Source organism: Balaenoptera musculus, chromosome 7 (genome assembly GCF_009873245.2).
Source record: "Balaenoptera musculus isolate JJ_BM4_2016_0621 chromosome 7, mBalMus1.pri.v3, whole genome shotgun sequence".
In the NCBI taxonomy this organism is placed as follows: domain Eukaryota; kingdom Metazoa; phylum Chordata; class Mammalia; order Artiodactyla; family Balaenopteridae; genus Balaenoptera; species Balaenoptera musculus.
Genome location: NC_045791.1, coordinates 63,158,039 through 63,181,427, shown reverse-complemented (window position 1 = coordinate 63,181,427; position 23,389 = coordinate 63,158,039).

Here is a 23,389-nt window from a genome sequence, read left to right as displayed (position 1 = left end):
GATGAAGAAACTGAGGCTAAGAGAGGTTAAGCTACTTGCCCACTGTTGCACAGTTGTTAAGTGGTAGAAGCTGGATTCCAACCTGGGCAGTCTTGATCTGGAGTCCATAATCAGTTAATTAACTGAAGTATTTTTGACAGCTTTTATTTAATAAGGTGTTATTTTCATAGATTTTTTTTCCATAATAACCTATCACAAGTGCTTGGCTTTGGGGGTAAATTGTAATACTCTATTAGATCAGACCTTATTTGTAAAGACAAGGTTGATGTCTTAAAATCACCTACAGCACCTACTGATAGAATTGACATTCATTATGTGTGTTGAATTCAGTTGAATTTTCAGTTGCTTATATTTCTATGATAATTATAATTTTACATTTTAATCTCCAATAAACAGGTCTCCTTTTGCCTACAACTGACCTTTCTTTTATGCTTATTTTATTTTATGCTTATTTCCCTATATCCCAATTTTTTTTTCAACTGCATAGTTTAGTCCACTTATAATTACTGTTATTACTGATATATGTGGGTTTATTTCTAGAGTCTTATTTTGTGCTATTTGTTCTGCCTTTTCTGTTTCTTTATTCCTCCTTTCTTTTTTTTAAAAAATTTTATTTATTTATTTATTTATTTTTGGGTGTGTTGGGTCTTCGTTTCTGTGCGAGGGCTTTCTCTAGTTGCGGCGAGCGGGGGCCACTCTTCATCGCGGTGCGCGGGCCTCTCACTGTCGCGGCCTCTCTTGTTGCGGAGCACAGGCTCCAGACGCGCAGGCTCAGTAGTTGTGGCTCACGGGCCTAGTTGCTCCACGGCATGTGGGATCTTCCCAGACCAGGGCTCGAACCCGTGTCCCCTGCATTGGCGGGCAGATTCTCAACCACTGTGCCACCAGGGAAGCCCCTATCCCAATTTTTTGACACTACAGTTTTTAGTGTTAAAAAAGTTACGTAGTAATTAAATACTTAAACAAAAAAGTCACAATAAAGCATACATAAAATGTATAACACATATAAATATACATATGTATATATATACATACCTGTATATATATTTTGTATACATTGGCTTCTCTTGGCACTAATTCCTAAATAAATAATTGCTAAGTTGAATTGAAAGCAAACAAAAAGCAAATATAGGTTGACAGTCCTAATGAAATATTTTTTCTTTCTATTTTACTTGATTTAAAAATGGGGGTAGACATACGACCCAGCAATCCCACTACTGGGTATATACCCTGAGAAAACCATAGGTCAAAAAGTGTCATGTACCACAATGTTCATTGCAGCTCTATTTACAATAGCCAGGACCTGGAAGCAACCTAAATGTCCATCGACAGATGAATGGATAAAGAAGATGTGGCACATATATACAATGGAATATTACTCAGCCATAAAAAGAAATGAAATGGAGGTATTTGTAATGAGGTGGATGGAGTTAGAGTCTGTCATACAGAGTGAAGTAAGTCAGAAAGAGAAAAACAAATACAGTATGCTAACACATATATACGGAATCTAAGGAAAAAAAAAAAAAAAAAAGGCCATGAAGAACCTAGTGGCAAGACGGGAATAAAGACACAGACCTACTAGAGAATGGACTTGAGGATATGGGGAGGGGGTGGGGTGAGATGGGACAGGGTAAGAGAGTGTCATGGACATATATACACTACCAAATGTAAAATAGATAGCTAGTGGGAAGCAGCCGCATAGCACAGGGAGATCAGCTCGGTGCTTTGTGACCACCTAGAGGGGTGGGATGGGGAGGGTGGGAGGGAGGGAGATGCAAGAGGGAAGAGTAATGGGAACCTATTGTATATGTATAACTGATTCACTTTGTTATAAAGCAGAAGCTAACACACTATTGTAAGGCAATTATACTTTAATAAAGATGTTTAAAGAAAAAAAAAAAAAAAAAAAAATGGGGGTAGAATTCCCTGGCAGTCCAGTGGTTAGGACTCAGCACTTTCACTGGAGTGGCTGGGGTTTTCAATCCCTGGTCAAGGAACTAAGATCCCGCAAGCCACGCGGCATGGCCAAAAACAAAAAAAATGAAAAGAAAAAGGGGGACCAGGAGATTGGAATATAAACTGATAAAATGTGCTTGACAGTCTACCACATCCCAAATCTTTAGAGATGATAGAGATGTTTATTTTTAAAAAATCCAAATCATTGTTGCAGAACAAGTGCCCTTGATGGACCAGAAATTTTGAGGGATCCCTGAAATGTGGAAGACAGGAGGTGTTGAGTTAACAGAAGAAATCACTGAGCAAAGACCAAAGGAGAAGAATGCTGCAAAATGTGAGAATGGCTCTGGATGTTATTAAGAAGAGAATGACATGGGAATGAAAGAACATGGAGATGTTGGTTGGTTGAAGCACTGAATTTAGGGTAGCTATGCAGGTGAGCCCCTGTATTGGGCATACTCAAGGCCATCCCCAAGTTTGATGATTCACTAGAATGACCCATCTGACTAAGAATGTAATTGCACTCATGGCTAAGATTTACTATACGGAAAGAATACAAAGCAGAAACAGTAAAGGGGAAAAATGCATGAGCAGAGTCTGGAGGAAACCAGGTAACTTCCAAGAGTCCTCTCCCAGTAGGGTTCACAGGATGCACACCTCTAGCAACGAATTGTGACAACACATGCAAAAGGTTGTGTACAAGGGAAGCTCATTAGAGACTAAGTGGCTAAGGTTTTTATTGGCAACTGGGCAGGTAGGCATCCTCTGCTTAGTAGGCACCAAAATTGTAGACCAACCACCAGAAGGAAAGTAAATGTTCAGCACAAACCACATTGTTTTAGAGTTTAGGTACAGTGAGTCATTTTTATCATTTAAGGAAAGTTTTGTACCAGGAAACTGTTTACCAGCCAAGTTCCCAGACCCCAGACAAAGAGCAGCTTCCCAGCAAGACTTTCCAAGGACAGTAGTCTCAGGTTTGCTATGTTAACTCTTTTTTGCACAGCCTCCTCTAATCACTCTCTTCCAACCAATCAAGCAGTACACTAAGGAGGCATCTGCTGCCAGACAGGTACAGTGAGGGCATGAGATTTTTTCAAGGTGTCAAGGAAAGGTCCTGGTTTGCTAGGAGGGAGGAGAAGATGACATACTCAGAAAATTAATGAACGTCACATTCCTCTCAGCAGCACATTTTCCCTTCCTTCATGAACACAAAGGAGATCCTATTGTACATGGGAATAGCATATACATAGAGGCTATCAAGAGGAGGTGTAAAAACAAAGATAGCATAACTAAGAATCACCAAAGTTTCAAGATCAACTCAACAAAGAAGGCACAAAACCCAAAACAAATAAAAATACAACTAACAAAAGAGGGGGGACTTCCCTGGTGGTACAATGGTTAAGAATCCACCTGCCAATGCAGGGGACACAGGTTCAAGCCCTGGTCCAGGAAGATCCCACATGCTGCAGAGCAACTAAGCCCGTGCACCACAACTACTGAGCCTGAGCTCTAGAGCCTGCAAGCCACAACAACTGACCCCGTGTGCCACAACTACTGAAGACCTTGCACCTAGAGCCCATGGTCCACAACACGAGAAGCCACCGCAGTGAGAAGCCCATGCACCACAACCAAGAGTAGCCCCCGCTCGCTGCAACTAGAGAAAGCCCATGTGCAGCAACAAAGACCCAACACAGCCATAAATAAATAAATAAATAATTTTTTTTTTTTTAAAGTGGAGTTAATAGCGCACACAAAGTGGGCTATGTGCATCCCAGGAGGGACACAGGTGATCTTTTGGGGGTAGGGGCAGGGAGGAAATTTTTCAACTATTTTTACCAAAAAATAATTATAAAAAATTCAACTTTACTTATGTTACTAGAATGTCAGCTACATGGAGTCAAGAAATATTGTCTGCTTTGCCTATGATATTCCAGATGTATCTGTTAAAGAGTAGATTTTAGTATTTGTTGAAGGAATAGATGAATAAATTTAATATGTGAATTAAGAACAGCAATGTTGGGACTTCCCTGGTGGCACAGTGCTTAAGAATCCGCCTGCCAATGCAGGGGACACGGGTTTGAGCCCTGGTCCGGGAAGATCCCACATGCCGCGGAGCAACTAAGCCCGTGTGCCAAACTACTGAGCCTGTGGTCTAGAGCCCGTGAGCCACAACTACTGAAGCCCACGTGCCACAACTACTGAAGCCTGTGCACCTAGAGCCTGTGCTCCGCAACAAGAGAAGCCACTGCAATGAGAAACCCACACACTACAATGAAAAGTAGCCCCTGCTTGCCGCAACTACAGAAAGCCCGCACGCAGCAACAAAGACCCAACGCAGCCAAAAATAAATAAATTAAAAACAAAAAAAAAGAACAGCAATGCTATAGAATTTGTAAAGAAATATACTGATAAAAGTACAACCCTCATCCTCTTGTCTGCCCTGTCCCCCTCAAAAATAAAAAAATTGGAGACCAGGACAGGTTGTTATAACAAAGAAGCAAATTCAATGCAAATGAAAAGTATAATCATTAAAATAAAAATCTCAAAGACGGACCGAGTAGAGGGATGTTCACAGAAAACCAGCAAGCTAGAAGATCAAATGAGGAATTCTCTAGGAATGTAGGACACAAAGATGGATCCATTGATTGGAGAAGTTGGGAACTCTAATAGAGATTCCAAGAAGAGATGAGAGAGCAAATGCAATGTAAGAAGTTTCAGACATATTTCCTACAGTGGGAGACTCAACTTTTCAGATTAATAGGACACACTGTGCTGAACAGGATGAATGAAAAACATATTTTGTGATAAAACCAGAACCTCAAAGGACGGAAAAAAATGATAAATGCTTCCAAAGAAAAAAGCATACATGATATTCAGATTAAAGGCAAACTAAATACAAGAAGGCATCTTTCCTCAAAGTTCTGAGAGAGATGATTCTAAGCTTTATTTTATGATGCTATTATAAATTTTATAATTTATATTTTTCAGTATTTTTTCTTCATTGTAAGTATACAGTAACACAATTATTTTTACTTATATCCTGCAACATCATTAAAGTGACTAACTATGGTAGGTTTTTTTGTAGGTTACACTGGATTTTCTTTGAAAAATATGTTGTCTATGAACTAAGACAATTTTATTTCTTCTTTCCAACCAATGCTTTTTATGCCTTTTTCCTGCTTTATTGTAGGGACTAGAACCTCAGTACAATGCTGAGTAGAAGTGTTGAACAGATTGTTTTTAATCTTAGGGGGAAAGCATTCAGTGTTTCACCATTAGGTAAGGTGTTAGCTATAGTTTTTTTGGTAGACGACTTTTACCAAGCTGAGAAAATTCTGTTCTCAGCTTGCTGAGAGGCTTTATTAGGAATGGATGTTGAATTTTCTCAAGCGAATTGTTTATATTTATTGAGATGATCACGTTTGGGGTTTTTTCTCCCCAGTTTGTTAATATAGTGAATTAAGTTGATTGATTTTTGAATGCTAAACTGTCCTTGCATTCCTTGGATAAATTCACTTGGTCATAATACAGTCCCTCTTAATATATTGTTGGATTTGATTTTCTGAAATTTGTTTAGGATTTTCTCTTCTCTTTCCATGAGGGATATTGGTTTGCAGTTTTCTGTTCTTATAATGTCTTAGTTTGGTTTTGGCATCAGTGTAATGCTGGGCTCATAGAATGAGCTGGGATGTATTCACTCCTTTTCAATTTTCTGGAAGAGTTTGTGTAGAATTGGTATTACTTCTTTCTTGAGTATTTGGTACAATTCACCAAAGAAGCTATCTGAATCTAGGATTTTATTTGCAGGATGGTTTATAACTTTGAATTCAATTTAAAAAAAGATACAGAGCTATTAAGTTTATTTATTTCTTTTTGTTTAGCTTTTTATTTTAAAATTGTGGTACATTCACAGGAAGTTAAAAAAGAAAATACATAGATGCCCTGTGAAGGCTTCATTCAATTTTCCCCAATGGTTATATTTTATGTAATTATAGTACAATATCAAGACAAGTAAATTGACATTGATACAATGTTTGCATAGTTTGGTGCCATTGGTGTCACTCAAGATATAGAACTATTCCATCACCACACAGAGGTCTCCTTTATGCTACCCGTTTAGTCACGAGATTACCCCCCCCCACGTCCTATCACCTCTAACCCCTGACAACCATATTTCCATCTTTATAATTTTGCCATTTTGAGATTTGATTTTCACTCAGCCTAAAACCCTTGAGATTCATTCAAGTTGTTGCAGGTGTTAATAGTTTGTTCCATTGGTTTTATTTCTGAACAGTATTCCATGGTACATTTAACCATTCATCTATTGTAGAACGTTTTGGTTGTTTCCAGTTCTGGACCTTTGCAAATGAGGTGTCATGAATATTTGTGTGTAGTTTTTGTGTGTGTATGTAAAAGTAAATTTTAATTTCTCTGGAATAAATTCCCAGAAGTGTGATTGCTGGGTTGTGTGGTAAGTATATATTGATACTTATTTTTTAAAGAAACTGGCAAACAGTTTTTCAAAGTTGCTGTACCATTATGCATTTCTACCAGCAATTACTGAGGGTTTCTGTTGGTAAAACTTCTCTCATCACAAAACCAAAAGATGGGACTGCATTGCCTGCTCAGGAACAAATGGATTTGCATTCCTTCCTGGGATTTACAGTGATAAATGAGCTTCCTAATTTCTGATGGCAATGTCAGCACAGCTAACTGCATAAGATTGAGAAGGGGAATATGCCACATTTCTGGAGTAGGGGTCAGAATTGTACCATCCATATAGGACAGAAGCCCTGGGAGGTGCTAACCTACCAATGTAGAGCAGGTTCTGGAGCACATACAAATACAAAATAGTATAGAGGAAGGGGCAAAAGTGGAAGAAAACTTCCAAGAAAGATGAGCTCTCATCAAGAATTTTAAGTCTGGTGCTTGTATAGTTAAGACATCAGCTATAAGACATATATGAGAAATGGGTTTATTTCTTCTTCTAAAAAACCTAATTTAAAATAAGAGGTGGAGAAGGAGTAAATGAAAGGAAACAACAGTATTCTACATCATGATATAATATACTTATTCTGTTGTGAGAGAGATAACCTTATACATTTTGTTGCAGTCAGAAAATTTTTTTTCCTATGAAAGAACCAATTAGATCCAAAAAAGGGGAAGATTTTACACTAGAGGAAATGGGAAATCTAAGCATTACAAAAAGGACTTTAAATGCATATGTTGAAAATACACAAAGGAATAAAGCAGAGTGAAAGTTTAGAATAAACTTGTCTGAGACTTATTCCTTGCAGGCTCTCGTCTCAGAAAGGGATTTGACCTTTCGCTTTTCCATGATTTCCCATGGAAAGAAGTCATAGCTGAGTGTTTAAGGACCTCAATGCTGGTAGAATTCTCAGGTGATAGATCAAGCCACTGATCCAACAACAGCAACCACAAGGTTTAGATCCAGAATGCTGATCATGACAGAGAGGGGCTAGTGTTTTCCTAGTCAAAATCCCCACAGCACTAGGGCCTGGATGCTCCTTCTGAGTCTAATGTCTGGCCTTCCAGATGCCTGGGGGTCCTAGCCAGGTTGTGATAGGCAATGGAGGACCTGTACACCAACTACTTCTTTCTTAGGAATTTTATACAGGCCTGGAGTGTTTGATGTTGTTCGCTTAACCACTGGCCCAAAAAGTAGGGCATCTGTCCCAGCATACCAAGGCACCACAGATCAAAGACGTACTGTGGAAGTAGGAAAAGCCCAAACAGGGCATCATGACTACCTTCAACGACCGGGATGGATAATTACCAACTGGTTGCAGGAACTAGTCCTTTGAAGTCCCATGTTTCTTAAGCAATAAATTTGCTAAGAATGTTAAGCCCTGGTGAGATACAGATTGTCAATATTCCATAGTTGTTATTAAGGCCTGAGAGGGAGTTACACGGAGGTGAAGCAGAAGAGGAAGTGTGAACTGGAACTGGAGGTGAAACTACTAGTTGAATATTCTGATGAGTGGAATGGGCAAAGAATTTTAGATAAAGTAAGACCAAATAAATGAACCATTTCCCTAATCCACTTCCTATAATCAGAGCAATGTAGGTTGTCATGTAACCATGTCAAGATTAGGTGTCATGTGTTCTGTCAAGATTAGGTAGTATGAGAAAGAGAATGTTGTTAGGGCACTATGTAGAGCACGAAAAGTGGGGGAAGTATAAAGTATGTGACCCTTATGATCATCCACACACACACCCCCGCCCCAATCCCATGACAGTGATAACCTTAAATCAGACCAAGTGAACTGACAGAACTGCTGGGTGGACCTCCACCACGAGGCTGCCTCTTGGAAGACTATGAAGTTATGGCATCTAAATAAAGAGGCCAAACAGAATAACTTTGAAGGTGTCCCCAACTATTTTCTATGAAAATAATTAGGGTGTAGGGGGCCCTTCCTGTAAAAACCAGACTGAATGCTTAGTGTGTGAGATAAAGGGAATATTAGGGGAGGGCCCAGACCATCTGGAAGATGAGAACAAGGAGGAACCAAAAATTATATCCCCTCCTATGACATTTAAATAATAAAATGGTTTGTCTGGTAAGGTATGTGTCCTCTAGGTAGTTGCTAACCAGTCCCAGCCCATCATGACCCCAGAGTCGTCTGATGATTCATATATTAAAGCAGAGGCATTGGCTGTCCAGTTGCAGATGCTCATACACATGGTTGCAACATTGGAAGTATGATGCTGTTGACTCTTGGGCTGTCCAGAGACCCTCCAATCAGACACTGGATTATACTTCATGGCCCAGAAGATATTAAGCTGGGCCTCCTAGCATAGGTTATTCCATGCACATATCACCTGCAGAGTGTGTGGCAGTAAAATGCTGGGGCAGGTCTCTGAAAAGGACAAACTTCATCAGTCTGCTGTTCATCATCCCATTGGTAGACTGGGCCACACGCCTAATGCTATATCTGTTTTAGGTACATCTCCTCAGGGGTCTATCTGTTCTTAGCTATCTTCTAGCGATCCAGAAGGGGGCATGGAATCATCTGGAGTGGAGCAAATACAGTGCAAGACCCAAGCCTAGATATGACTTCCCACAATCACTCCTTTTCCCTCCACTCTGACTTGATCAATCAGTTAGGAAGCCTAGATTGCATCCTGTGCCAGTGGGTGGATGGACACCAACCTGGAGGCACTGCTATATCCTGATCCACTGTTGTGGCCACACAACCAGGGTCATGCCCATCCTCTACCTTGTCCCTTGTAATGTTGCACTTCTGGGCACAGACACTCTGTTGTGTGGACACTACACTTATCATTCTTATTACACATGCATTCATTCTTAGCTCTATAAAAGGTGGGAGAGTGTGGTGGCAACAGGGGAAGTCCTACATCCCAGAGAAATTGATTTATGTTTGGTGGATCAGATAACACTCAGTTTGTGATTCAGTTTACTTGGTAGCCCAGGGTCAGGCATTCAGTATTTACCAGGGTCTAGGAGAAAACTGAGAGCTAATTTCACGTTGATAATATTTGTTACAAGAGGACATCATTGACATATAACAAAACTCTAAAAGCCTAGGCTGTGCATCTTCTATTGGGGTGTATCAGAAGCACCTTATAGTATCTCTGTCTGCCAAAGGCACTTTCAATATCATTGGGTCTGCTGGTCATAAGTTCCAAGTAACAGGACCATTTGCATCACAGTGTAGATCTACTTATTTCAGACCCTTTCTTAAGTCAGGTCCATCTAAAAATGTCCAGTCTCATGAATTAATTGGTAAATGAGTTGGAGTAACACACCCGAATATTGTAAATATTTCCTCCAAAATTCAAGAAGCCACCAAATGTTTAACTTCTTCCTTCATGATAGGTGCAGCAACTAATATAATTTTACCATTTATACTATTTATACCATTATAACTTATATTAACTCATACCATTATACTACTTTAAAAGAAATATTTCAACCTGTCCTAGATCACTGGGCCACTAGTAATTTTACCAGAGTAGCAGATCCTGAAATTTATCTCCTATTCTCTGGCATATGTATGCCTTAGTAAGGCTTGGTACATCCTACTTATCTGTTCCACATTAATATAGTGGATCAGTATGATAGTCTTTAGGATATCAGGATGATCAAGGACCCTCTAAAGCATATTATGACAATAAGAGGTTTGACATAGTCTTGGAATAAGGTAATAAAAATATATTGTTGTTGGTGCCAGGTACATGGAAATTGCTTCTCTTTTCTCTTATCCAACTGAAACAAAAATAGCATTTAACAGGTTAACAGCTGCACACCATGTGCCAAAGACTGTGCTAGATTTTTTCAGCTAAGAAAACTTAGCTGAAAATGTAACTTCTTTTGGCATCACATTTTATTCTCCGAGAGTCAGTGACTTTTGACCCAGCCAAAAAGGCAAGTTAAATGAGGATATATTAGGAATCACTAACCCTGCATGTCTCAGGCCTTTAATGGTGGTATTAATGTTTGAAATTCACCCAGAGATGTGATCTTGCTTTTGGCTTGCTTTCTTTGTGTCTGTGTGCAACAGTTTCAGATGCTTCCATTTGGCCCTTTCTATCATAAAAGCCCTACCTCCCCTCAAGGAACCAATTCTTGGGATTCTGCCAGTTACTAAGCATATCTATTTACACTATACAATCTAGGACTGGGGAAATAACCACACGATGGGTTCACATTCTCTTGGGCCTACTATTAGACTCAGGCCAAAACTGCATGAGTCCTACCTTGCTTAGTGGATCATGGTGACATGTTGAGTTTCCAGAGATCAGCAAAAACTCAGAACTAGTATCTGAAAAATTCCCAGAAGATCTGGCTATTTCCCTTTCACAAGGCCAGTGTCAGTCTGGCAAAAGGGCACTGGCTCCCCTGGGGAAGGCCCAAGGGGAAAAATCACAGTATGTTCCTGTTGTCATGTTGCCAGCATCTCTCTCAATTGAGGGACTCTACATTTGGGAACTGGTTAGGTCTGGGATCCAGGTAACAGTCTGTGAATTCCAGCTATGGTGACTTGAGTTACTTTTCTGCCCTATAGACCCAGAAGTTTTCCTTCTATAAATGTCAAACAGCACCTTAGTAGGTGCCTATCTTTTTAATTAATTGGGACCCTATAGTCAATTAGCCATTGCTACAGATCAATGTGGTCAAAATACTTTGATTTTCATTTCATCTCTTTAATAATTGCACCCTTCAATTGCTGCCAGTTGAACCGTACCACCTGGCTTCTACAATTCTGGGATCTTATTCTCGATGAGATCAAGCAACTCATTTCTGTTGCAACATTCCCCACAACCATTTCTGACCTATAGAATGTGGCTACCACAGAGCTCTTTGAGGATGCTGCTGCCTCCTCCCAATGCATTTATTAATACTTCGGTGAAGGTAATGTTCTTTTGGTCCTCCTGAAGGGATGGTTTGGGAGTGGCAGAGCATAATAGATCCATTCCAACTTACCCTTTTCCCTGAGCCTTTAGACTTCTTCCTCTACAGTATGCCAAGAAAGTTCTGACATTTTGACCTCATCAACTGGAAGCCATCATTTAATCTAGGCTTTATTTCATTCACCTAACAGATTACTAAGACAAGTTCAGGTGTTAAAGGCAAAATACTAAAGGTGAAATTCTAAGTGAGTGCACTTATGTTAATGGATTTGGCCCTACTGAGTCATATACTCTGGACCTCTTGGTTTAAATATCCTTAGAATTCATTTTCCACATGCTCCCCGGGCTCCTATCAGTATAAATTGGAAGTTCCTTTTTTTTTTTTTTTTTTGGAAGTTTTTCTATTTTTAAATTTTTTCTTGAAATTAAAAAAAAAATGGATTGATTTTAGATTTATGGAAAAGGTACAAAGGTAGCAGAGAGTTCCTTCACCTAGCTTTCCCAGATGTTAACATCTTACAGTCATGGGACATTTGTGAAACTGAGGTTTCAACATTTGTACAATACCATTAGCTCTACTACTTTCTTTGGATTTCACCAGTTTTTTCACTAATAATTGGCAGTTCTTTTAACTCTTTTTGTGTGTGTGCTATTACTTGCTGCAGCAGGTCTTCTGCTCCATCTGGACTATGTTGGGATCCAACTTTTGTTATGGGCCTAGAATGAATAAGAAGTGGTAGGGGTGAGTCCCAGGAACATCATTACTAGGAACCCAAAACATCCAGTATACCAAGTTGGAGAAAGAACACGATAGCTCCAATAAAAATTCATATTTAAAAAATGTATGGGGGGCTTCCCTGGTGGTGCAGTGGTTGAGAATCTGCCTGCCAATGCAGAGGACACGGGTTCGAGCCCTGGTCTGGGAAGATCCCACATGCCGCGGAGCAACTGGGCCCGTGATCCACAATTACTGAGCCTGCGCGTCTGGAGCCTGTGCTCTGCAACAAGAGAGGCCGCGATAGTGAGGGGCCCGCGCACCGCGATGAAGAGTGGCCCCCGCTTGCCGCAACTGGAGAAAGCCCTCACACAGAAACGAAGACCCAACACAGCCGTAAATAAATACATAAATAAATTTTTAAAAAATGTATGAAGGGAAACACATAAGCACAAACACATATATCAAAATCCTGAGCACATATCATAGCTTGCTGGATGGGAAACGCAAAGCAGGAAAAGTAAGTTCTACAGTTAACCAATATGACAGCTCTCTGAGGTGATGTCCTTTTTTACCTTATTCTCCATGGTTTCTCCTTCTACTTTCTGAGAAAATTCTCCTTTCCTGTTATCCTCTACAGCCACATCTGAGGGTTCAATTCAAAAGAAAAGTGAAAAGAATAAACTTATCAAGGATAAAGAAGGAAAGAAAGAAATTGAAAACCACGAAATAGCTCACATGTATGAGGTATGAGCTATAAGCTGGGCACTGTTCTAAGTATTTTTCACATAATATTTCACTTAATTCTTACAGAATCCTCTGAGGTAGATATAATTGTGCCAATTTTACAGAGGTGGGAAGTAAGGCACAAAGAATTCAATACCTTGACAAAGGTTGTACAGGTAGTAAGGACAGAACTGGAATTTGAATCTGGGCAGCCTGGTTCTAGAGACTGCATTTTTGAGATGGGCATAATGCTGGCCTCACAAAATGAGTTGGGAAGTATATTCTTTTCCTCTATTTTTAGAGAGAGATTGATTTTTATTTTCTCCTTAAATATTTGATAGCAGTCACAGTGCATTTACCTGGACCTGGAGTTTTCTTTGTGAGAAAGTTTTTATGTAATTTTTAAATTGTATGTATTTCTTTACTAGGATATTCAGATTTTCTATTTCTTCTAGAGTCAATCAATGTTGGTAATTTTTGTCTTTCAAGTAATTTGTCCATTTTACTAAGTTGTAAAATTTATTGGTATAAAATTATTCATACTATTCCCTTATTATCCTTCGTGTCTGGGTAATATGTAGTGATATTCATGTTTCATCCCTGACATTGGTTACTTGTCTCTTCTTTTGTCATTTTTCTTGATCAAACTACTGACTGATCAATTTTTTGGATCTTTTTGAAGAATCAGGTTTTGGTTTAATTAATTTTCATTTTTCTGTTTTACGGTTTATTGATTTTTCTCTTATCTTTATTGTCTTTTTTTTTGCTTATGTTAGGTTTAACTGATCTTTAAAATTTTTACTTCTTAAGATGGAAGTTTAAGTTGATTTGAGACATTTCTTCTTTTTCTAGAATAAATATTTAAAGTTATAATGTCCTTTTTTCAGCTTTATTGAAGTATAATCGACAAAATTGTAAGATGTTTATTGGTATATGTATATATTGTGAAATGATTCCCATCATTGAGTTAACACATCCGTTACCTAGCTACCTTTTTTGTTGTTGTTAAGAACATGTAAATTTTACGTTCTTAACAAATTTCAGTGACACAATACAGAATTATCACTAAAGTTTGTACCCTTTTACCAGTCTCTCTCTAGTCTCCCGACCCCCCCAGCCCTGGCAACCACCATTCTACTCTCTGTTTCTATGAGTCTGACTTTTTTTTTTTTAGATTCTACATAGAAGTGATACAATACAGTATTTGTCTTTTTGTGTCTGGCTTATTTCACTTAGCTTAGTGTTCCCCAGATTTATCCGTGTTGCTTCAAATGGCAGGATTTTCTTCTTTTTTAAAGCTGAATAATATTCTTGTGTGTGTGTGTGTGTGTGTGTGTGTGTGTATACATCTATCTATTCTCTAGCTAGCTAGCTAGCTAGCTAGCTATCATCTACCTATCTTCTATCTATTGTGTTTTCCTTATCCATTCATCTGTTGACACTTAGGTTGTTTCCAGAATAATACTGAAATGAACAGGAGAGTTGGATGGTCAGGCCACTCAAGATGGCTGTTCTCTTGCTCTTTGTACATTCCCCCACCTGATGAGTGCCTGCTTTACCTACATCTTACCCACAGACTGACCTTCCTACGTACTTGCCCCAGGCCCCAGTTAATGATTGTTCTTATCAAAGGGGGGATAAGGGGCGTGCCCCTCTGCTGGTTTCCCTGCTAACTAATGAGCCCACCTGACGCCAATTCTCCTATACTGGTAATCTCTCCTTCCCCCCGGGAGTGAAGACTACCATCATGTCCTGCCGCGCACAGTGGGGTGTCGCTCCAGGACCTTGCTTCAGACGTGTAAGCTATCCCATCCATTAAACTGTTGACGTCTCTGTTGCTGACTCTGGGCTCTTTCTTCGGTCTTGAAGCTGTGCAAATACAGGACTTGTAGGCCTGCGGGGTGCAGCACAAGAGTACAAATATCTTTTTGAGTAATGATTTCATTTCCTTTGGACATATATTCAGAAGTGGGATTGCTGGATCATATGGTAATTCTATTTTTGGCTTTTTGAGTAACCTCTGTACTGTTTTCCATAGTGGCTGTATCAATTTACATTCTCAACAGCAGAATACAATGATTCCCTTTTTTCCATATCCTTGCCAAAATTTATTTCTCGTTTTTTTGATAATAGACACTAACAAGAGTGAGATGATACCTCATTGGTTTTGATTTGCATTTCCCTGATGATTAGTGATGTTGAGCACCTTTTCATGTACCTGTTGGCCATCTGTGTGTCTTCTTTGGAAAAATGTCTATTTAGGTCTTTGCCCATTTTATAATTGTGTTATTATTATTATTATTATTGATTTTGATAATGAATTGTATGAGTTCTTTGTATATTTTGGATATTAACTCTTTATCAGAGCTGTGGTTTGCAAATATTTTCTCACATTCAGTAAGCTGCCTTTTCATTTTGTTGATGGTTTCCTTTGCTGTGCAGAGCTTTTTAATTTGATATAGTCTCACTTGTTCGTTCTTGCATTTGTTGTCTGTTTCTGGTGTCAAATCTAAAAAATTATTGCCAAGACCAATGTCAGGGAGCTTACTGCCTATGTTTTCTTCTAGGAGTCTTATGGCTTCAGGTCTCATGTTCAACTTTTTAATCCATTTTGAGTTTATTTTTGTGTATGGTGAAAGGTACAGGGTACAGATCTTTCACCTCATTGGTTAAATTTATTCCTAGGTATTTTATTCCTCTTAATGCATTTGTAAATGAGATTGTTTTCTTAATTTTTCTTTCCGATACACGTTGTTATATGTTGTTAGAGTATAAAACAATGGATTTTTGTATCTTGATTTTGTATTCTGCAAACTTACTGAATTTATTAGTTCTAATAGCTTTTGGGCGGAGTCTTTAGGATTTTCTATATAAGCTATCATGTCATCTGCAAATAGAGACAATTTTACTTTTTCTTTTTGAATTTGGATGCTTTTATTTCTTTTTCTTGCCTATTTGCTCTGAATAGGATTTCTAGTATGTTGAATAAAAGTGGTGAGAGTGTCTTCTTCCTGATTTGAGAGAAAAAGCTTTTAGATTTTCACCACTGAGTATAATATTAGCTGTGTGTTTTGTCATATATGACCTTTATTATTTTGAGGTATGTTCCTTCTACATCTAATTTGTTGTATTTATCAAGATAGAATGTGGAATTTTGTCAAATCTATTGGGGTGATGATACGATTTTTATCTTTTATTTTGTTAATGTGTTATATCACATTTATTGATTTTCATATGTTGAACCATCCATGCACCCAAGGGAAAAAAAATCTCAATCATGCTGTATGATCCTTTTAATGTATTGCTGAATTTGATGTGGTAATATTTTGCTGAAATCCTTGCATCTATATTCATCAGTGATATTGATATTGGCCTGTAATTTTCTTTTCTGGTAGTGTCCATATCTGGCTTTGTAGGAGGTTAAAATGTCTTGTAAAATGATTTTGGAAATGTTCCTTTCTCTTTAACTTTTTGGAAGAGTCTGAGAAGGATTGGTGTTAATTCTTCTTAGAACACTTAGTAGAATTCACCTGTGGAGCTATCTGGTCCTGGGCTTTTCTTCGTTGGGAGGTTTTTGATTACTGATTCAACCTCCTTACTAGCAATGGGTTTGTTCAGATTTTCTATTTCTTCATGATTTGTCTTGGTAGGTTGTATGTTTCTAGGAATTTATTTCTTCTAGGTTATCTAATTTTTTGGCACATGATTGTTCACAGTAGGCTCTTAGAATTCTTTGTATTTCTGTTATCATTTGTAACATCTCTTTCATTTATAATTTTATTTGAATCCTATTTCTTTTTTTCTTGGCAAGTCTAGCTGAAGGCTTGGGTATTTTGTTTATCTTTTTGAAAAACCAGATCTCAGTTTTATTGTTCTTTTCAGGCTCCGTTTCATTTATTTCCACTCTGATATTTGTTATTTCTTTCCTTCTATGAACTTTGGGCTTAGTTTGTTCTTCTTTTTCTAGTTCTTAGAGGTGTCAAGTTAGGTTATTTAGTTGAAATCTTTCTTTTCTCATACAGTAAGCATTTATTACTATAAACTTCCCTCTTAGAACTGCTTTTGTGGCATCCCATAAGTTTTGGTATGTTGTATTACCATTTTCATTTGTCTCAAGGTCTTTCTTGATTTCTCTTTTGATTTCTTTTTTGACCCATTTGCTGTTTAGGAGTATGTTGTTTAATCTCCATATATTTGTGAATTTTCCAGTTTTATTCTTGTAAGTGATTTCTGGTTTTATACCACTGTGGTTGGAAAAGATGCTTGATATGACTGCAGTCTTCTTAAATTTATTAAGACTTTTTTTTGGACGAACATATGATCTATCCTGGAGCATGATCTGTGTATAAGGAGAATGTGCACTCTGCTCCTGTTGGCTGAAATTTTCTATCTATGTCTGTCAGGTCCCAGGTGTATGGCTGTGGGGTTGCTTCTGTATCATTTAAAAACTGCTTCTTTTTTTGTTATTGTCCTGTGGGACCCATGCATGCAAGCTCTGTGAGAAGGTGAAAGGTATGCCCACCAGCTCCCCAGTCTCTGTGGAAGATCATAGCCAGACCCTAGATACATGTTAAATTGGAAGCTGGACCTTCAGGCAGCAGCTTGTGAAGTATTCAGTCAAGACCCCTTTCAGGGAGAGAATGGGAAATGGGCATTTTTACCTGCTCCCTCTGTATTGAGCCCTAGAGGGATAGCTCTGGCCATTGCTCATGCCCATGCCTGTTAAAAATTGTTTCTTTGTTTATAATCCTGTGGGACTTGTGATTACAAATCATGTTGGCTGTCAAGAGCCAGGCAATTCAGGGCCCCATCCCTCAGGCAGCAGGTGGAAAAGGAGGAGCTCCAGAAGCTTTTTCCAGAGAGATCCTGGTGACCTGGTTTTATTGTTGGAGTTAGTCAGGAGAGGTAGGCATCCCTGCCTACTCCCTTTGCACTTAGCCCCAGGGGGATAGCTGTGTCAAACGTTCACGCACCCTTTAAGAACTGTTTCTTTGTTTGTCTCAGTTCCAAGAATCTCAAGGATGCAGGCCCCTTAGGCCCTCAAGAGCCAGGTGTCTTGGGGGCCCATCCCTTGGGTGGGAATCTTAAAAGTTGGGGTGCTAGATGTGTGGTCCAAGCCTCTCACTTCTCAGGGAGAAGCTGGAAGCTGGGGGTTCCTTCCTAACTGTGGGGTGCTGTGCTGAGTGGGGTTCGTGGCAAGAATGTGTCTCAGCTTTTCTCACCCATCTCACTGTGAGTGCATTCTCATTTGACTAATGTGCCAGAGTCACTCAGCTAGTTCCTGGATTTCTTTCAGAGGGAACTGCTCTATGTGTAGCTGTACATTTGGTGCATTAGTGGAAGGAGGGAAGTTCAGGAGACTCCTATGTCCCCATCTTGGTCCCTCTTCTGCTATCATTTTAGTGGTATCTCACTTGTGTTTTCATTCTTATTCAGTTAAAAATATTTTAAATTTCCCTTATAATTCTTCTTTGGCCCATGGGTTATTTGGATGTAACAAGGCGCATAAACTAGTGCTTACCTCGTAAAATTGTTGTGAAGAAGTAAGTGAACAATCATAGAAGTGATGCGCTTAGAAACAGGTCCCTGCACATAATGATTGCTGTGCATAAGCTATCATTTTCACTGCCAAATTTATGTTTGAGTCTCCTCATTCTGCTTTAAGGAAAAACCTGAATTTTCTCTTACCTCTGGTACTGTAAACACTGGGACTCATTTAAACCACTGCTTACTTTCATAATCCTTTGCTACTACCAGTGTAAAATCAGAGTGCTTTGAGGGCCCAGTCTTTCTTATATTGCTAACATATAATTAGTCTCTAATTAACCAGACTTTTTGTGGATAAGAGAGAACTATTATTTGTTTTGTGCAACTTCTGCTTGCTTTAGCAGCCACGTGTCCTTTAAAATTCTGTGGTGGGGAGAAGAAAACAAACAGAATATGGGTGTGGTGTTTAAAAAAATCGTGTTACTTCTTTGTCTTTTTCAATCAGAAAAGTTTACTTTGGCCATCTTGGAATATATTACTCATTGTAACCAGTTTCAAGTTATATGACTCCTTGTTTCTTGGTGAATTTATTTTATACCTAAGAATTGCTTTACTAAATGCTGTTTCCAGGGGTTATTCATTTTTCCCTCCCAACATTTTAAAACATCAAACAGAACCGAATGTGCCTTTTGCCCAAATTAATATACTCAAAACAAAGATTAAATAAAAATATTAAAATTTCAGTTGCATGCTAATATGCAGAGAACCTTCCTCGATGACGAATGGAGATGCTAAATAAAAAGGACAAGCATTCTCTATCTCTAAATGAGGGAACAGGGTTTCAGGGAAGGGAGTAGACTATGAAAGGCTCTCTGAGATTTTTAAACGCTGAACCACTGTTCCTATCTGTCTAGATGCAAGTGCCTGACCTGGTGATGACAACTTTGGGACTTGTCATACCTAACTACAGCCTCTCACATATTGATATAGGCTTCTATCCTGTTCTCCATTGAAAGGTTTTAATTTCTATAATAGTCAGACTTTTCAACAAAAGCTTAGTATTATATTGAACAATTCTTTTGGCATAACTGACTACAAAAATCTGATATATTCCCTCTTAATAGCAGTGGATACTTTAATGCAGTTATTACACTTATAAGAAAGTTTTATAGCATCATAATGATATCAGCAATATTCTGCAGTTAAATATAATTGTTTAATTCTGTTGTCATAAATTTTGCATTTGAAGTTAGTCTTTATCAAGATCAATTTATATCCCAAAGACCTAATCTACTTCTTGTAAAAAATTTTCTCTTCAATGCCTGTTCCTTTATTAATTAGCAATGTTAATTAGTTGAATAATTTTTTAATTTACAAAGCTAAGGGGCAGATTGCCACCAAGTTGATGGCAGCAAACATACTGTCACTATGCCTGTCTCCTCATATCTCCATTATTATTGTTTTTGTTCAATTCATAAAAATGCCACTGAGCCAGCAAAGAGTGTCACCCACCATTGATTAGGTAAGATGAGTTGCCAAAGTATGCTAGGAAAGAAAAGTGTCTTTCCATTGAGCAAGCCTTCACTTCATATAGAATTTTTGTTTGAAAAATTATTTTACACGATCTTTGGTCCTTCAGGATACTTGGAGGTTTTCTATACTCTTAAAGGTAAACACTAGAAGTTTTATTTGATTTTGTTTCTACTTGATCAATTTGTCAGTTGCAAAAACAAGAAAACCATAGGCTGCAGTTTGCCACATTCTCCAGGACATAACTGAGGAAAAAATAATCTTTAAATACTTCAGTCATTAGGACATGAAGTATGATCTAGGGACTCTTGGGGACCCCGGTATCTTTCCAGGTATCCATGAGGTCAAAACCATTTTCATAATAATAATGAGATGTTAATTGTGTTTTGTTCACTTTCATTCTGTCACAAATATACAGTGAGATTTTCTAGAGGCTACATGATGTGTCATATCACAGTACATTGACTGTAGAAACAGATATGAAAATCTAGCTGTCTTTTATAAAGCCAAACATTAAACAGATTTATAGAAATGTAAAATACTGTCATCTTCATTAATTTTGGGGAGAAGTTTTTCATAAACATGTATTTTAATATGTAATGATTTATTTTAAAATGAAAATTAATAAAATATTTTAAATTTCTCAGTTTATTTCTAATATGGTAAATATCAATAGACACAACAGATATAAACAAAGGCTCTTTGAAGTTACCAATTTTTAAGAGTGTAAAAGGACTCTGAGGCAAGAGTTTGCGAACCACTGATCAATCCAAGTGCCAAGAAGACTTGCTACTTTCCCCACTCAATCCTGAGAACTGTGTACCTGAATATTTATCTAATATCCTTACTCATTTTAATGACTTCAACTTTGTTTTTAGTTTATGTATCCTGTGTTCCCCCGCCTCCCCCTCCAGCTCTAGATTCACTGTCAGATCAATTACCTTAGATCTTAAATTTTACAGAGTTCTGAACGCTTGCAGCAACTTGATTGAAAAGCAGAATTGATTGGAGAGATATGAAGAAATAAGAGTAGGAATGGTGAGCTTCAAAGAACTAAAGTTTTATAACGTAATATTTCTCCTATAACCCCTACATTCATGTAACCAAGGCAATGAGACCGGACTAGAGCTAGAAACTTATCATTTATAGATGGTTTGTAGTATGTCAGACATTTTATTAGCTGCTTTTTGTCTTTTATTATTTTTAGTCCTCAGTTTCTTTGGAGGTATGCATATTTGACTCATTTCATGGATGAGGAAACCTAGTTTGGAGAAGTGAAATGATTTATTCAAGGCAACACAGCTAATTGGCAGAATTGGAATTCCCAGCTTGGTCTGATTAGCCCCCCAGGCCATGTGAGCAAGAGGCGCCTTTCAATTTCTTTTGTGTTGATTCTTCTTCTTTAGGTTTCACATTGCGGAAGGTCTGCACCATAATAGATATTTAGTAAATAATTTTTGTAGAATGGGGACATAAATTTGACCCAACTAAAGAGGTGAGTCCTGCTTAGCTGTGTTAAAATTATTTTTATTTTCTCTCAGATCATTCCAGCCCCCTGATCAGAATCAGAATTTCCAACTGTTCCCTCTGCTCATAAAAGCATTTTAATCAGAGATCCTTTAGCATGGGGAGTCACTGACCTTTCAAGGGCTGTGAAAATTAATGAATGGAAGATAGGTCAGTTTCTTCCAGAATGTAAATTAGAATTAGTCTAAGAGAAACTTAAAAATAAATTGCCACTGGGGACTGAAGAGTTATTAGAAATAAGATCAAATTCTAAGAAGGATATTTTACATTACATGAAATATATATCTTGAAATACTTCCCCATACCCCCTCCTGAAAAGAAATTCTATTCTGCTTTTATTAGTCTATCTAGAACAATTTGGTTGGTTCTGTTCTACTTTAACAATCAACTTAAAATGCATGAACAGTTTCATATCACTAACTTTCATCTCTACTTGTTATTATAACTTGAAATCTTAAAAAGTAATGGTTATCTTTTTAGAAAGTACTTTGTGTGATTTAACTATCTGAAAGATCACAAGGAAGAGAATAAATAATTCACAAAAATCCAAACTGATATATTTTGACTGCCACCTATTTACTAATTTTATTTCTAATAGGAAAAGACATGAATTTATACTAGTCACATCAATGGTGTGATGAGGGAGCAACACCAGTCACTTTGCTAAAAAATTTAGATTTAGTGAAAGCAAAAATTATGACTATGGCCTATGATAAGTTAAAAGTAACCTAAATAAATAAGAAATAGTTTTTAAAAGTATTGTTCTCATTTAATATTAATGAAATACATATCCTTAATCAGGAATGTCTTTTCTATAGCTTTTATAATTATAAAAAATAAGACGAGTCTCCATTTTCTCTGACCATCTGATAATTCATTGCACATATTTTATGATGTGCATCTCGTACAACCTATGTGTACGTTTATCTGGAAAATAAGGTCTTGTCCATTTTCTTCAGGAGAGAAACAGAGCTTAATAACCAGCAGTGCTGGCAGCAGCCTCAGTACCATGATCAAGAGCAGAGATCACAGGATGATGAGAAAGACCTGGGTTTGAACCCCAGCTATGCCATTTTAGCCCTGGACAAATCAGTTAACCTCTTTTATCCTTATCTGTAAAATAGTCATAATGATTATCTCACAAAATTGTTTTGAGAATTATAAAAGAGCATGTCTTTAAAAAGCCTGGTATATGATAAGCATTCACAAATGGTAACATAAAAGGAAAAAGCAAACAACCTTTTTCTTTCTACAGAAATATTCTTACAGCAGAGAAAGGTATTTCATCATGCTGTTTAAGCTTAGTGGAAATATTTCTTAAGAGCCTATAACTGTCATCTAAAATTCTACATACTCTAAGTAACCTTCTATATTCTATTATTTTTTTGAAGAGGAATTAACTCAAGTGAGATAACAATTGTCTTACAGTGTAAAATCGTACATATGCATTCTTGACTTTAAATGTTTCTAATAAAATATATTAGTGTATCAAAATCATAGTGCTTCATTATCTCCTCGGGGAAGTGATAAAATCAGTTTTTAGAAACTAAAAAGTAAGAAAAATTTGGTCCTAAAATTTGGTATATTAACCAAAATGCAACACCTGTGAACCTGAAACAATCAGGTCATACCCATTTCTTTACTGGGAAAAGAAATTGAGTAAATTGCCTCCTGAGAGTGGATAGTCAGCTATTTCATACAGAGCTTTGTTTAGAAGCATGAGTTATCTTGATGAGTATAATTTCTAGCCTGGTTTCCTTTGTGAAGATTCAGGGTAAGGCCTGAGGCCTTAGTATTACCACTTATCCCTTCTCCTTGAGTTATGATTAAAAGAGAATAATCACTGAGATTTGAGTCAAACAGGAATCAATACATCAATATTATTACTGATAAGGGCTATGTCAGGGATAGTCTTTAATACTCAAGAATAACTGAAGTACATTATTGCCTGATCCTCCTGTTAGTTGACAAGTGCTGCCAAGTGTCTGTAGACCTTTCTTGGAAACTAGAGGTCTCAGGGCCAAATACACTGTGTTCACATGTTCTCCCACA